This window comes from Hermetia illucens, chromosome 3, assembly GCF_905115235.1.
Source record: "Hermetia illucens chromosome 3, iHerIll2.2.curated.20191125, whole genome shotgun sequence".
Lineage (NCBI taxonomy): Eukaryota > Metazoa > Arthropoda > Insecta > Diptera > Stratiomyidae > Hermetia > Hermetia illucens.
Genome location: NC_051851.1, coordinates 27,150,820 through 27,168,439, shown reverse-complemented (window position 1 = coordinate 27,168,439; position 17,620 = coordinate 27,150,820). Strand labels below are relative to the sequence as shown.

Below are 17,620 nucleotides of genomic sequence, written 5' to 3'. Positions count from 1 at the left end.
GAGTGGTGGTTCAAATTCTCGTTGCCTGGCTTTTCTATGACGAGCACGAGGAGTGATTATATTAAGTTATTTCGATTATGTGGCTCCTCACAATGGGGGCTCCTCCTACCCTTTCACTCTTCCGGCACATGTTCGTTGTTCCTCATACTAATCACATACAAGGAGTATGTGGGATCTGAAGTGAAGTGAAATTGAAACGTTTTTGTACAGCCGCTGATGATGGGAGCAATCTGTAATCGTTTTATGGATGAAGTGAGAGCCGAATATGAGGCATTCCAAACGTTTTATTGAAATCGGTTCCTGGAGAAGGGCCTGGTTAATCTGGATGAGAATGATGATGGAAATGGTGATACAAGCGTACGTACATATATGTGTTGTAGGTACTTAAGCCCTGATCCCCAGAACAAGCCGGCTAAGAACCGAAGAAGGCCAAGGAGAGCCAACATGAGTGCTGAAGGAGCATCTTAGGTTCTGTATGAAATTGATGATGTTAAGGACCTCTCTTGTTCTTTTCTCTGTGTACAGAGCTGTGATGGCAATGCATGGCAGTAGTCATTAGAGGGGTCATGGAGAAGATTATGATTTGCTAAACGAAGACGGCTAAGATATTGTTGAGGAGAAATATGGTTAATTGAATTTTTATGACATCGTTTACATTCGCATGAAAGCCAGATTACGAGGCTTAACAGAGTTTTTGAAAATGAAACTTGGCTTGATAGCTTGGGTGGCTCAAGTGGGCTTTACAAAATAATGAAAAATTAATAAGAGCTAATGTCGAGCATTTCAAGTGCTGATGAAGTAAAATGTATTACAGTCTTGATTTTGAGTTAATTTGAAAAATGATGTTGGAGAAAGTTGAAGAAAGTTTGTAAGACTCTAAGCAGGTTTGGAAATTACTTTCTCATGGCGCTTAAATGTATTTGCATAATTTTAAGGAGATTCGATACGGCGGCATGTTTTCATTTAGTTCATTTTCCGTATCAGCAGATCTAAAAAGAGTTTCAATGTTCATCTTAATAGGACTGTATTCATCGCACCCTTGTTTGGTGGGTAGTATACGGAGGCGCTTTCGCTCTTCGAATTATTTCTGGTGGAACTGTGTGTATAAGTTTTTTTCAATTTTCTTCACATTCACCCCTTTAAAGCCGATCATCTACTCCATACTCGTCTCAGGGTCTAGAGTGGGGGAAGCCCAATTGAAAAATATCGCTAAGGTGGGTATGATAGTAGCTGCACCAAATTTGATGTTCAGCTGTTTTTCCTAGACCAGGTCTTGGAATCCCAGGTGCTATTTAGTTAGTTAGTTTAGTTTACTGGGGGCAGCCGCAGCTCCGAGCGAGCACTCAGGCCATTGTGAGGCCCGTTGTACTATCCCCGTAAATCGCCTATTCAATGGCTTCTCGCCTACGGTGTTCGCAGGCTTTAGCGAATCTGATAACATTCTCCAGAGGCAGAGAGTGTGGAGATCCTTCATTGAAGAAAACCTTGCCAAGGTGTCTACGTCTGAGATCTGAGGATGCCGGGCAGCTGTATAAAAAATGCAGGGCCGTCTCCTGCTCCACCTCAAATTAGCTGCACATAGACGGCTGGCTGGCTTGATATGATGTCTCTATTTAGTGCTGATAATACCGCCCAACAGTCGGAATAGATTCGAATGGTGCGACCCCTCCATTTTTGTCGTAGACATTCTTCTGTTGCCAATGAAATAATATATATCTCCGCTTGGAATATGGTCGTCATTTTTCCGAGGGGTCGGGTCAGTTCTATAATCGGATTCTTCGAGAACACCCTTGTGCCCGACCCACCCTCCATGACTGATCCGTTATTAAGCCTGTAATCTGAAAAGACTCATGGCCATTTGTAGACCATTCTTCTCTTTCGGTGATTACGACAGTGTATGTCTTTCCAAAGATGAATCTGGAAACCATATGATCGGTCGGCATCAGGGCTACCGGATGTTTGCCAAGGAATTTCCAGATAGACGCATGACCGTGTAATTGGCCGTCTTTCTGCGCCCCAATGGTATCGAGCCTATATGCGTCGGTGACTGCTTTTCGCAGACGATGCATGCATACATCAAAATGGTTTTATTGTGGATGAATACATCCAGTATATCCGTTTTGGTGCAAGTCCCCAGGTTTTACCTATCGCATTCCTACAGCACCAAAGCAATCTGCAGGATTTCTGATATTGTTCCTGGATATGGTGCTTCCACGTCAATTCGACTCCTAAGTACTTGACTGTTTGTGCCAGCTGGATTTCTGCCCCTGCTAAGGTGGGTAACGTATAGCTGCCCCACATGACGTTCCCAGTGAACGTTACTAGTCCAGTCTTCCTAGCGTTCACCGTGAGTCCATTGCGGAGGCACCGGCTGTGGATTTCATGCAGAGTTGCTTTCAAGCGGGCACATACTGTGTCCGCAAACTTGATGGTAATTATTACGGCTAGGTCGTCTTCAAATGCTTGCGCGAAGACTTTCTTGTCCTCCAGGAGCCACAGCAGGATATCCATTACCAAGAGCCATAAGAATGGAGGCAGCCCCTGAGACATCCTGCTTCAATAGACTTCTGGCCGACCGATATGTGGACTTTTCTCCACTCCAGCATGTGAAGGATCCAACTGATTAGCAGCGGTTCGATTCCATGCTGCCTTGCCGCATCACAAATGGCCGCGAATGAGGAATAATTGAATGTCCATGAATGCGCCTAAGGCGTATTTTTTCCAACATCGCCTTTTCAATTTTTTCCAGAAGTTTATGGAGTGCTGTCTCCGTAGATTTGCCTTTCTGGTAGGCGTGTTGCCTATGGCAAAGTGGCCACTTAGGAATGTGTGCATCCCTTACCAACCGATCTACTAGTCTTTCTAGTCCTTTTATCAAAAAGGACGTTAAACTGATCGGTCGGAAGCTTTTTTCATCTGTATAGGATGGTTTCCCTGCTTTGGGAATGAATAACAGCTTCACATCACGCCATTTAATTGGAATATAACCGTGTGCTAGGCATGCGCGATATATATTCCGAATATGTAGACTCATGGCATCCATTCCCTCTATTATTAGCGCAGGAATAATGCCATCCGGATCTGCAGACTTGTATCTATGGAACGAGTTAAATGTCCACTTTACTCGCTCCAGTGATACTACTTTGTATGAGAGATTCCACTCTCTCGGTTGTGATCATCTGGGTTGTCTTCTTAATTCCAGCAATGGATTTGATGCGCTTCCCAGGGATGGTGATTCAGGTGCTCAATTCTATTTTATACATCACCCAATCTGTCCGATTCCGAAATGGAGTGGGTGGAGGTGGATCCATACCCATTACGAAATCAATGTGTCTGTGATTCGAGAGTGAAATATCGTTTGATACTCTCCACTCTCCGATCAGAACCGCGATGTCAGGAGATGTCTCCGTGATGTCGATGACCTCTCGCCTGACCACGTTGAAGAAAGTGGGTTCATTACCCAAATTAAGGATCTGGAAATCGTTTCCTACTAGATATTCCAGTAGTCTCGATTCTCTTGCATTGATGTTCGAACTTCCCCAGCATATATGGTGAGCGTTGACACCACATCCTGCCATTACTCCCATGCTTCTACTTTTGGCATATTGGATAGCTGTGATGATTGTTCCATTGGGAACGTCTTCTGCGTCATAGGGGAAGTATGCAGAGCACCATAGTATCTCTTTATCTCCCTGTTGACTTTTTATAATTAGCTTAGCCGATTTGGTGTCGTCATCACATAGGTCGTTAACCAAATTAGCCTGGAAGTCGATCGCTTTCACTGGCATACAACAGGTCACCATGATGGAAGTTGAGGCCCCTGACTACCCCACCAAGAACCCACGGTTCTTCTTCTGGAAGCTAGAGGAAGCACTTTTTGAAGGATCGAATCTCAGAGACCCTTTTCAAGGTTAGTCGCGCATCTTCTCACACATCATTGAGCCTCCCTCAAGCAGCAGTACTGCTTGGTATACACCTACCGACTCAAAGCAAAGTTTAATGCCTGGCGCGGATGCAGTCCTTATAGCTAGGAGGAGTTTCCTCCTAAGCTGTTCACACTGCTCAGTATCGCGGTTTGCCCGGAGGCGGTTTGTCCGAAGGCGGTTTGCCCGAAGGCCGTTTGCCCGAAGGTCGTTTGCTGTGGACAGGTGCTTACCCATGGGCAAGACTTTAGCCTCAGCAGGTGGCGCCGATTGGAGCCTGGGGTCAGGAGTGCTGAGAGAAGGGGCCTGCTTCGGCTCGTCCGTTAAGAACTGGGTCCCAATTAGAATGGTTCCCACCTGAGTAAGTGGAGAATTTGAGTCTAGACTCAGGTTCTCCATCGAAAAGCTTAGGGTTGCCCCTTCACTCGGAGTTGGATCGTCTCGATCGAGTTTTAATTGTGTTTGCTTAACAGGTTTACGTTTTTGGGTTTTTCATAATTGACTTCCAAAGCCTCAGTTTAATCGGGGAAAGTAGGTCGATCTCGGGAGAGCCTCATTTTGCCGAGACAAGGCTAGTTGAAACTGGGGGTCGCTTGGTATCCAGAGTTCACCGTTTCCGGCCACATCTTAACCCCTGTGACCATTCAGCCCTCGGCACGGTAATCACACCTTGGCTTTGGGTTTTGATTACCGCTTGGCTTCAGGTGTCACCTCCCGTTTCCTGGAAGATCTTCCTTACTGAACTACTTCACCACGACAAGGTAGGTAATCGTCGAGGGAGTAGGTGCGGCTTCGTAATAGGTGCATCATTTGGTTTGCTTTGTCCTGTGACTGTCCTGTGAGTACAAGAGAGTAATTTTCTAATACGCAGCGTCTTTCCCTTTTCTTACATAGCCTCCATCGACACCAACATTATCCTCCTTTCATTTCGTAACTTCCTATCTCGGTATTTACTGATTTTGAAAGTAATTTGGATGATCATTTCTATTTTTGCTTTGACAAATTTATCCATAAAACGCTTCAGCTTTTTGAACTTCCCGAAAATTTTGTATTCATTTAGATATTGCCAGTAATAGCAAAAAAAAATTTAAATATTTCGAAAATGATCATTAACCTTTGTTGTTGCCTTCATCCTGGACCTGATTATGATATAATGATTAATAATATACAGTTATTAAAAATACTTCTAAAGGCTATGCGGGCCAAGGCGAAATGCTATGCATATGAATGCTGGGCTATTGTGGGGATTTTACTGTTGAAAAGAAGCTAGTTGGATGAAGGAAGGACCGACAGATTAGCGAGACACTGGACAGCTGAACTAGGTTGGATTGACAAGTCAGCTGACCAGAGGAATTTTGTTCGGCTCTGTTGCTGGAGTAACATGCTTTTTATGATTGCTGAATTTTTAAAATCGGAAATTAAAGCAGAGAATGGGGTTTCTGTCTGAAATTTGATCTCAACTAAAATTTAATTAATGAGTTCTTTTGGTTTAGTAGAAAGAATCTGAACCTTCAGAAAGGAGGCCGAATAGGTAATTCGTTGCTGAGAACAATTTTTAGAAGTCAAGCTTGTTAGATGTTATTAGCGTGAACGCTGAATATTGAGTAGATTCAGGCAATAGCGTGTTGATTTGATTAACCCCCATTACCTTTTACAATTTATTTACATTTATTGAGAGGTATCATGCTTTCTATAATAATGTATTAATCGATAGATCAGGTGGCCAAAAAATTACCAAGTTGACGAAAAGCAAAAACATATATACAAGAATATATTTTGTGTGTACTTCAGACATTTTATGTAGAGGCAAACATCAATATTTATAGCGGAAACAATTCGCAGTCAATTGGACGGGTGTTTGGGCGACATTTCTTTAGTAGGTTTCGTCTCTTTAGACCGCATACCCATTAGTTCAAAGATCGCGTGCGGTTCTTGCAGCTCAACTAAACAAAACTGCACTTGAAAACTTCAGTAGTTGACTATCCTGATAGGGCACGCCGAAAGCTTCAAAATAGAAGGTGAAAAGGGTACCCCATACTCTGGATGATGTGTGTGTGTGGGTTGCGGGAGAAGTTACAGCTTCTGAGCACTCAGGCCGTGTTGGCCCATTATACTCGCCACACCCGTCTAACGGAATATTCCGGATTCGTTAACGTATCGCGGAATTTCCGTAAGTCGTCACAACTGGAGAACATCGGCACCAAAGATCTGATGCCTGATGCGTCCATAGGCGGGGCATTCACATAGGAAATGCTCCGTGGATTCCACTTCCTCATTACAGGAGGGACACGCATTATCTTGAGTAATTTCTATTCTGAACATATGCCCATCTAGTGAATTATAGCCTGTCAATGCCCACAATGTGTCCAGATAGCTGAGTGGTTAGAGCGCAAGGCTGTCGTACGGAAGGTCGCGGTTCAAATCTCACTGGTGGCAGTGGAATTTGTATCGTGGTTTGACGTCGGATACCAGTCGACTCAGCTGTGAATGAGTACCTGAGTCAAATCAGGGTAATAATCTCGGGCGAGCGCAATGCTGACCACATTGCCTCCTAGTGTACCGTTACGGTCTTGAATGAAGTGCTCTAACACACTTCAAGGCCCTGATCCTACATGGATTGTTGCGCCAACGATTATTATTATTAATGCCCACAATACACCTGCAAGTCCTCCTGCTTTTCGGCAGGATAAATTTTACGGTACGCATGTTCGGTTCTGGCAGGAAAGGTTTGGTGTATCGAGCACTTAGGCTCTGCCATCTGTCATTTTGGGAACCTTGTTCCCAGTTTTTCAAAACAGACTTAGCCAAAGCTACTGATACTCCAATTGCCGGTTCCGGTCCCGGCATAGGGGAGATTGACCCCTCTTTCGCTAAAGCATCCGAGATTTCATTTCCCTCTACGTCACAGTGACCAGGTACCCAGATTAGTTCCACCGTATTGAGTATAGAGAGAGATTTCAAACGGTTTCTGCATTCCTCAACGATTTTCCAGATGATCAAAGGACTGCTCAACGCCCTCAATGAAGCTTGGCTATCACTGCAGATTGCGATGTGTCTGCCCTTCACCCGCTCGCCAATCACCCAGTTTGCCGCCCTTAGGATCGCATAAACTTCAGCCTGAAAACCTGTTGCATATTGTCCCAAAGGGAAAGCCCACTTCTCGTTTTTATTCGGGAGGTAGATTCCGGCTCCACACCCCTGTTCTGTTTTTGAGCCATCGGTGTAGAAGACTTCCGTATACCCCGCCACGCATTCCTCTGGGACTTCCCAGTTCTTCTACCAAACAGATGGGGACACGAGAATCGGAAGGCATTGTAAGAACTGGATTCAGTCCTTCCAGTAACTCTTCCAATGCTCTGTGCCCCCACATCCGTTGTTTCCCCATAGATCTAATCTAATCTAATTCATTGCAGTCCCTTGAATAATAATGAATAATAAATCCAGGGGCTGCAAATTGAGTAGTGCATTCACAGCTGCGCCAGATGTCGTGCTTATGGCACCAGTGACACCCAGACACACAGTTCTTTGCAAGGGGGCTAGTTTACGGTGAAAACCTTTTTGTCTCACCTTAACCCACCACACTACGGATGCATATACGAATATCCGCCTAATGATGGCAACGTATATCCACATTACCACATGAAGCATGGGTCTCCATGATGAGGCAAATGTCCGTCTGCACAGCTCATAAGCTGTGAGATCTTTACCTCTACATGTTTGTTCTAAAGAAGTTTTTTATCTAGACTGACTGCCAGATATTTCACTTCTTCCGAGAGTTGAAGGGTAGTACCCCTCATCTCAGGGAGGCAAAGTCCATCCAATTTTCTCCTTTTTGTGAATAATACCATTGTGGTTTCATTTTGATTGACTGAAAGAGCATGTCTGAGGTACCAACTGTCTATCAAATCAACGGCATGTTGTATATTCCTACACACCGTAGCATAGTAGTGGCGGCAGCCCTTCGTTGCTTTTGCAGTCATATAGCGATCGACACCCATCTAAGCGCACAGCAATCTCTGCGTTAGCATAGCATATCACAAAGTTTTTGGAAAGGCGCACAGTCAAAAGCCCTTCAATGTCCACCCGCACCCATCGCGTACTCACCATTCAAAGTTGCATCCTCTATCTTTGTGACCAATAAATTAAGAGCAGACTCACAGGACTTTCCACGCTGGTAAGCATGTTGGTTTTCATTAAGTCGTTGCGACCTCAGTGCGTTTCCACGAATGTTACGCCCCAACCAGTATCTTCAAACCTTTCAGCAAAAATGAAGTCAAGCTGATCTGTCTGTAGTTCTTTGGATTAGAATAGTCATCTTTCCCAGGTTTCGGTATGAAGACTACCTTACTTTTTGGCCAAGAGGAAGGTACGTAGCCCAGAGCAAGCCATCCTCGAAAAATATTTCTTAGAGGTCGCTCTAAGTGCTCCATACCCTCCTTTAGCGTTGCCGGATAGATGCCATCCATGCCAGGTGCTTTGAAATGTTCAAAGGACATATGGCAGCTCTTACTTTTTCATGGGTTCCCTTTGCAGCACTTGCGTGTTTAAGGGGTTGCAGCAACTGTCAACTCTCCCTCTGCAACTTCTCTCACCCGTTCTCCCGGGTGGTGTACTTCCAGGAGGGTCTGTACTGAATCCAGTCTGAAGCTCGTGAAAGTACCGTCGGATTTTCTGAGAGATTCCAACTTGGCCGACTCATCCTTATTAAGGACTCTGCACAGTCTTAAAGTCTCTCTTTCGCCTTCCAGTTCCTCACAGTACGCTCTAAAGGAGTCTCGTTTCGAACACCTAATGAGTCTCTTATAGTCACGCTATGAGTTTCTGAAATTTGACCGGTCTCCGTTGTTATTACTTTTGCAAGCACGGTTCAGAAGCCGCCTGGTTGATTTCCTGACTTTTCGCAGTTCCCTCGGGAAATAGGACAAGCCTCTTCATAGCACTCCAAAAGTGTGCAGTTCAGAGTTGTCAATTGATCTTCTATTGCCAAAGGAGTTCTTAGTCGGCTAGGGATCTGTACTTTATGGCCAAGAAGTTCATTAAACTTTATCTATTTGCCTAGGGTCCTGTCTTTGTACTGTAGACTGTTCGCCCGCAATAGTCAAATTGAATTCTAGTTATTGGTGATCTGAGAGTGAGACCTCGTCTAGCACTCGCCAGTATGTAATCAACTCTAACAACTTTGAAGTGCAGATTGTTAGGTCAATTACTTCACTTCTTCTTGGCCCCATGAACGTAGGGGCGGACCTTACGTTCACGGTCATCAGACCAGTTGAAGTGATAAAATCAAACAACTTCTCTCCTCTAGGATTGCATTTGCTACTGCCTCAACAAATATTCTGAACGGTCGCATCACAACCTATTAAAAGTTCAAGGCTACTTGATTCTGCTACACTACCAGATCTCTTAGTTCTTGCGTCGGCGCAGGGCACAAAGAATCATAGGGTAAGTAGGCAGAGGCAACTATAACGTTTCTTCTCTTACCGTTAACCTGGTATTGTAAGTTGACCGCAACAAGGTCCTGGGAATAGTATTGTCTCTGCATGGTTGCTTCTAATAATTTTGACATCAGAACGCAGGCCCTCGGTCTCGAGGATCTTTCATCGAAGAAGATCCTGGTCCCTGTAACTGATCCAATCCACAGATGCTGTTAAAACGAACCCATGGCTCTTGAACCAGAAATGTATAAGGACAGTCCTGCAACTTTGCAAGTTTACCGCCAGTACATAGGAAGAAGCTTTGGTATGCTGTAGGTTTATTTGACTAACTCTTATGTTTGTAGCCATAAGTGCAGTCTAATATGAAAATCGGCGTTAACTGAAAAGCCTGCTGCATTCAGTGTGGAACTCACCGGGGCTACCAGCTTGTCCTCACCTTTCATCGAAAGTTCCGCATTCTTGCGTCCGATTTCTCCACCAAGTGGTGTAGCAACGTCCATGTCCTTATTCCCAACAAATTTCGCCTTCTTTCGCAGTGCCTTCCGTTGTCCTCGGCTAGAAGCCCGAAAAGGTTCACGGAGTCCTGGCTGCATGGATCTACCGGCGCTAGACCAGTTGCGCCCACATTACCAGCTTCCCTTTCTTCCGTTTTTCCTGGTACCGGCGGAGGAGAAGGTTCTGACAGGCAAGCCTGTAGTTCCTTCTCCTTTGCGGCTGAAGTTTCCTTCTGCCGAGCCTTTATTTTATTTTAGAAGAGTTAGGTAACAGTGTCACCGACCGACTGGCCGTAGTCACATTTCCAATTCCTCTCACTAAGGGAATTGTTGTACTATCCTTTTTGGCTGACCGCGCCATAGACACCGGGTGTAGGTTTTCCACTGAACTGGAGAGTCTTTCACAGATTTCTCCGTGGGGGAACATGAATTAGGTGAGGCCTCCAAAGTCCGTGCCTCGGCCACGACCTGATTTCGGAGAGTTGCGGGTGGATTCGAACCACCCACCACGACAAGGTGGTGTCCGAGGGGGAGTCTGGAGGATGTACTTGACCTTGTACTTTTGGTAGTTACAAAAGTTGCACAGTTTGCACAGAAACCATTTATAGATTACATACAAGACCCTCAGCCTCTCTCTTTTAGCTCTCTAAAAGTCAACTGTGTAAGTTTTATATTAGTACCCTTGTGTGAAGTAAAGATACAGCATTGCTTCCCAATCAGCTCTTTCTGATCATGTATGTCCTATTAAAATTCCTCAAATACGCTCATAAATAAACTTCAACTTGGGTGTTCCCTTATGAAATCAATAAACATTAATTATGTACTTCAAAGTCTGCAAAATTCCCGTCTGCTTAGCTCTGGCACATTCTCCAATAATCATCAATTTTATGAATCGTAAAATTAATTGGGCCCCCAATATTATACATGCTACCAAACAACAGAAGATTAATTACCATCAGCGCTAAACAAACTCCCTCCGCTTTTTCACCAGCAAAGAGGTGCTCAGTCATATAAATTTATTATGGCAAACAAGGAACAGTTTACCCGCAAATTTGTAATGGTCTCTGCCAGTTTAGAGAATATTTTTGGGGATGTTATCCGCCACCAAAGGAATAATTGACAGGCATTGTTTAGACATGAATTATCTCCAATTAGACGAACTCGGGGCTATTAATAACGCCGAGCCTGCCAACTTGGAAATATGTTGGGTGAATCAAAAAGGATGTTCATTATGGGAGATAATGACGCTGATGATGACGAGCGTTGACAGCTCTGATTGCAGTGTGGCGGGGAGGCTGTGATGTTGCTATAAAGTTTTTCCTAACGATGGGCCCAGGAATTGGTCCGTTTTGTAGGCCAGGGACAGCGATAAAAGAGCACAATTGATAAGTCGTACTGGCTTGTATTTGGGAGCGCCATTTGGTTATGATTGCCGTCCTGCGGGCGGAGTTCCACACTATTAACCAGATCGCTGGAGATTATTTGCATACGAGTGCATCCCATGAAACTAATTTTCATTATGTACAGTGCATGCAGCTTTCCCCACCAGGAATTCTGTTATCAGGTTTTCCCTACGAACTCGTAATTTCATCGGAGCCATTCCTTTAACCAAACGTTAAATGCTTTCAACCTATAATTTATACGATTAATACATTCGAGGACAATAAACAATTTTCGTTGGCCATTGTTTCTACCACCGAACAGCTACCGTTCCATTCTCTTTGGATTCAGTGCCTGGAATTGCGAGTAATAACGGTCGACGGCCGTAACTCGGCTGCATCATTAAATTTTCCAAAGGTGAAATCATAAATTTACCCAGGAAAATGCTATTCGAGTTATTTAGTTAAACCATAATCTATGAAGGAGTTGGAGATGGAAGTAGGTAATGGCGTGCACGCTCATATCCACGGTAATCCCGTAGCTTTGTTCTACACGAGTCGCATTAAGGCAACGGAAATCCAAACAACCTACTACCATTTAGCCGACACCGGTACCAATTTTCCCCACATTCAGTGGAAATCCCCAGGATAATGTGTTACAATGTTCTTCGAGTTCAACCGAGCATTGAAAACTCTATTTTCAGAAGTGCATTAATAAAAGAGAGACCTTGACGGGTGAAGGGGATGGGGGTGGTGTACCACCCACACGACTGGGAAATACCAGATATTTTTCCATTCCCGACGCTTCTTAATCGTGCTCATAAATTTACTTGAAACTTACAATAATAGCAAAGTCCTGGGAAACGAGCAGGAGCGGCGAGCAGCGGGGATTCTTAATGTTGAAGCCAGCAAAGTGTGGGAATTAGTGCAAAAGCTCCACCTTCTGATAGTTGCGGTGGAAACGACCGGTAGTAGTTATGTAATTTTGCGAAATAATTAATAATTCGAGAAGATAAGGAAATAGTGGACGCGCGGAAGAGAGGTTAATAGATAGATACAAATATCCAAACAGCAGATTAGAAACATGCTTGCCGGGGGTGGTTTTAATTGAAGCCGCTGTGTACATGGGACTAAATTAAATTATGTGTGTTATGATAAATTTATTCTCATTTCACAAGTTACGGAATATTCTGAGTGCGGGTTTGTAGAGTACATTGGATGGCTTTTGTATCCGAAGCAGGATTAACTCATTTACATTCTCTCTAGAGTAAGTTGTCAGCAAATTACGGAAGGAAGGATATAAAAGGCTTTATTTTTGCAATGAAGTTAGGTAATCCTTACGAATACTTTCCTTTTAATGAGCTTATTTCTCAATAGCACTCCTTGATCCAATTGTTTTTTGGAATTATTCCGTGGGAATGCTTCCCTGCGTTCAAAACTTTTGAAAAGTTTCATTCAAAGTGGGTTCAGGCTGACTTCTCAAATATTTCAGGGACTCTTAATCGAACAGGAAGCTATTTGTATCATATATACCTTTGTATAATAGTTTACCCTCAGGAGTCAGCAGAGACCCTTATCGGGTCGCTTGTGATTAGGAGAATGACATCCTGGAGGTGCCCTAGCAAGTAGTTCTGACTCCGTAGCTTTCAGTTGCGTCATAGAGAGTAGCATTAAGAATGTTTCTCGGTGAAGAGCAACTCCTACTGACCAATACACGTTTTGTCGTTGGAGCCGACGAAAACTGTTTACTGGCTTCAATGAGGTTTGGGAACTTAGTTCTGTCAAAAGGTGGTAGTTGTTCGTGTATCAGCAGCCAGCCTTTTCCGGACCTTGGTAGGGTTATGTGCATTGAACGGGATCAGATCAGAATGGATTACGAAAATGCTCGCTCGCCGCACCCATGAACGAAAAATTCCCCACGAGACACCGGGGTGCACATAGCCAAATAAAGAAAAAGAGTTGTAAATTGATGCAGCACCCAGAGCTAGTATCGAACACAAGTGCGAATCGCTGTGCCCATGACACCGGAAACAGTTTAGGACTTCGACGAGCGTTTTCTTGGCGCTTCATTATCACGAACATCAGCATTCCCATTTTAGGCGCGGATTTCCTGTGCCATTATGGATTGCTAGTGGATCTACATCCCAGGTCAATCATTGGCCCCAAAATTTTCCTTAGGTCATTATGAAAAATCTTATCCTGCTCACCCGGCATTTTTTCCATCGTTTTTGAAGACCTTGCTGACCTACCTATTCGCGCACTGCCTCAAAAATACCGCAACATAACTATTGAGCGTAGCCTCTCTGAGTCCGTTCAGCACCACATCAACACTACCGGCTCGCCGATTTTTTCTAAGGTGGTCCATTGCCACCGATCGCAGTTGCTCAGAAAGAATTCGAAGAACTTCTGAACCAGAGCATTTGCAAATCCTCAGACAGTTGCCGGTCTTCGCCACTTCACAAGGTCCATATACTCAATGGCGGAGGGAGAGCTTGCAGCTATTATCGCAAACTGCCGTATTTTCTCGACTTTGGATCTAGTCAAGGCGTACAATCAAATCCCTGTAGCTCCCGAAGGCATTCCGAAAACCGCAATATGCACACCTTCCGGAGTCTTCGAGTTCAGCAGGATGACTTTTGGACTGTGCAACACGGCGCAAACCTTTCAGAGATTCATCCATTCTTATCCCTGAAGGCATCCAATCGGACCCAGTCAAGGTGGAAGCGATTTCGAGCTGCCCGCTTCTAAAAACTGTTAATGATTTGAGAAGGTTCTTTGGCATGTTAAACTTCTATCGCCATTTCTTGCCCAAGACCCGCCACCAGTTGATCCTTAGCGTCCTCTTGTCAGGGCCGAAGACCAAAACTCTCGGCTGATTGTGTGATTCGCAGAGGCTGTCCATGCGTTTGAGACCACCAAGCAAAAGCTGGTCGATGCTATACTTCTGGGATTCCCTCAACAAGATGCACGTTTAGCTGTATTCGTCAATCCCTCGTCCTTCACCAAACAGTGATTCAAATCTGACAGCCGTTGAGCTTCTTCTCCAAACACCTTAATCCCGAACTACAACACCTATGATCGTGAGTTATTAGTTGCCTACCTCGCAATTAAATACTTACGGTATCCCTTGAAAGCAGCCCGTTCACAGTGTTCTTTCCTTTGCACTTTTGCTTTGAAACAAAAGCCCAACAAAGCGTCCCCTCGCCAATTTCGGCACCTGAGCTTTATTAGATAGTTCACTTCCGACATTCAACACGAGTCTGGAATAGATAACGTAATTGCTGACGTCTTGTCACGTATCGTAGAAGTCAAGATCCCTGCCACAGTCGATTTTTCGGCAATCGCCGAGGCGCAGAAGGACGACGCAGTTTTTCAGGGTTTGAGGACCAACTTTAAATACACATTTAGGGAGTTTCCTATTCTCGCCTCAACATCCAGTATATAATGCGAGGCATCAGACAAGGAACTAAGTCCATACGTTCCGGCCGATTTTTGAAAGGAAGCATTTCACATCGTTTACAATCTGGCGCACCTAGGCATTTGGACAGAAATCGGTTAGTCAATACGAAGTATTTCTGGCCTCCTACGAACAAGACCATCAATTCTTGGGTCAGACAGTGCACCGCCTGCCAGAAGTGCAAGATTACAAAGCACCCCCAACTACGCAAAAACTGTGGTTGACGTGCCCAGGAATATCAAATCCTGCACAAATGTCCTAATTAGGACGGACGGCTCTCGGGAGCCGCTCTAGTCACCTTACAAGGGCTCCTTTAAAGTCGTCGGGGGCATGGTCAAGAAGGTGTGCTTGACTCGTCTAAAGCCCTTCTTCCAGGAAGAAAGCGCAACCAGGAGAAGGGGTGCGCAATGCGACCATTTTGACTTGCGGCAGCCAAGTTGAGGGTGACGTGCGTCTGGTTCCTCACCGGAAATCCCTTGGTTTCAGCTGAAGGTGGAGTGTTGTGGCGGGGCGATCAACTTGCGTGTCAGACACACGCAAGTGCGAATCGTGGTGACCATGACATCGAAAAAACAATTTTTGACAGTGAAAATGGTTTTTCGGTGTCATCGCAGAAATGGAGTTGAACGGATAGGAAGGTGTTCCATTCGGAAAAAGAAGGGTGATGGAGTCCTCATTCGAATTAGGTCCGATGACAACAAAGAAAGGAATGTTGTGTGAAACGATCAAGGGACTAGGAGAGATGGCTCTAGTTTCTAGCATTGAACCCACGTGCTCTCTGGAAAGAAATCGAACACGAATATTCAGAGATAACCAATGCCCGGATTATATCACCTCTGCAAATTCTCGTGCACAAAAAATTGACGTGCTGGAATTTAGCAATACGCGAAGAAACTTCTTAACAGTCGGAAAATTAGCATTGGTCGGGTAGTATATAGGATCTGAATTCGAGTCGCCTCCACCAAGTGTTACAGATACTTAGATTATGTGTACACGCCTGTAATCTGCCGGGGGCTGACAGGAGAGGTAAGTCACAAAGCGAATACCACAACAAACGTTTTCTGCAGATATCGTGGTCGTTTTGCATCCACCTCCAGTCTTCAGAACAGAATTGGAAACATGGCCTGCATCCTTGAGATCAACATTCACCGGAGTGCAACTGCTCGTGAGATGCAAGCGTAGTTCACTGAGGAAATAAAAGTTGACCTAGTGCTCATGAGCCAACAATACCGGAATTAGTGCACATTACCGGCCGAAGGATCAAGTACGACGACTTGTCGGGTACCGCATTCATCTGGGTTCCCAACGGCGCCCGCTTTAGGGTTCTTTCCTGCTCTAGAGGATGGTGTCTTGGGTACGGAAAGGCACTTGAATAGGGTATGCCTCTCCTATACTCCAGGGGGAAACAGATTTTCAATATGGCGGTGAGAACGATTTAAACGCGGCGAGGTTAGAGGTTTCAAATATTGGATCCCTGCCAACTCTTCGGCGACCAGGCTATAAAGTAAATATTCCCGATGTAACCTTCGTTTAGGAATCATTGGTATCCCGGGTGGCGAGTTCATGAAAATTTGACAAGCGATCATCAATACAGCGCATTCCAATTGGGTGACGCCACCATTGTGTGTACCATCCCGGCGCTCTTCCTGTGCATTCACGTCACGAAATTATACATCGGGATATTCGTCAAAACCCTTGGAAAAGGTGGAGGCGGAACATCCATGCCTAAGAGAGCAAATCTTCCATGTAGTGCTGGACGGCAGAAATTGTCGAGCTTCGAGCGTCATCGTGCCTAAGCGAATCTCCCTACGCACTCCAACAACAATTCCATACTGTATGCCTTCAACTGTTTCGTAGCGGCACATAAATATTTCGCTACTGCCCGAACCGATCCGCTAGGCAAAAATGCACTTGCCAATACTCAATATGAGCGCATACATGCCATATAATGCAATTTAAGAAGAATCCAGAGAAAGAGGCTTATGATCAGTTTTATGGTTGAGAATTTATGTAATGGATAATTTTTAGATAGATTTTTGGGTTTCGTGTAATTTTGGGTGAAATGGTTTTGTAATAAAAATTTCATTCATGTTTTATACCTGAAGTCATGAATTGTGTATGGAAAAGGCTCTTCTCGACTATTTGAGTTACAACCCCTTCTCTTTCTTTACTTATCCTTGGAATGGAGTTGATTTATAGTCTCTGCAATCCCCAGTTCTCATGAATCAATAAATTCAAGTGTAACATCTGACACAGAGCACTACAACTCAATTATTATTAATTACCATGCAGAAGCATTACCCTATTGCTCCCTAAACGGGGTTAATAACCTCTAGATGTATTCATATCCTAGTATCTTATGCTCGTACATCTTCCACACTCCTAGATACAGCCAGGATCATTCGCGAATTAATTCGCAGCCAAACCATTCGAATCAGTTACATAAGCGCGAATACGCAAATGCAATTATGCAGCATGGAAAATCAAATCAGGAAATAATACCCAGGACAACGGGTTTAATTACTTCCTTTTCTTCAAGTCCCGGGGGACACTATGACCTAAGCTACATCGCCAATCCTCCTCGTTACGCAGGCTACGGAACTGGGTTAGAATACCATTAGTGTAGTAAATTATGACTATTTGTTAGGTTCACATTGCGAATGCAGAGGAATGGCAGAGGCCATACCTGTTGGGGCTGCAGGAGTTACTTCTGCAACGGCATCGTACCGACTTCCCATTTACCATTTCTATTTTCCAAGCTATGCAAGGCAACGCATTCAACACAATATTTGATAAGTCCTTTGTCGCAAACTGCCGAGGGTTAGTTAGTGTGGAATGCAGGGAAACCTGCGACTGCCTTTGGGTTCGAGGAGCTTAATAGGTAACTATGTGTTGTCCTTCGCATAAAATATCTGGATTTGACCAGCCCATA

The 17,620-nt window shown here is 44.5% G+C and overlaps 1 protein-coding gene across 2 annotated transcripts in view; it reads right to left on the bottom strand.

The window, feature by feature from the left end:
* The window catches only part of LOC119650921 (disintegrin and metalloproteinase domain-containing protein 10), a 649,135-nt gene that overhangs the window by 231,457 nt on the left and 400,058 nt on the right, over positions 1 to 17,620 (bottom strand). The gene's annotated exons all lie outside the window — the stretch shown is intronic.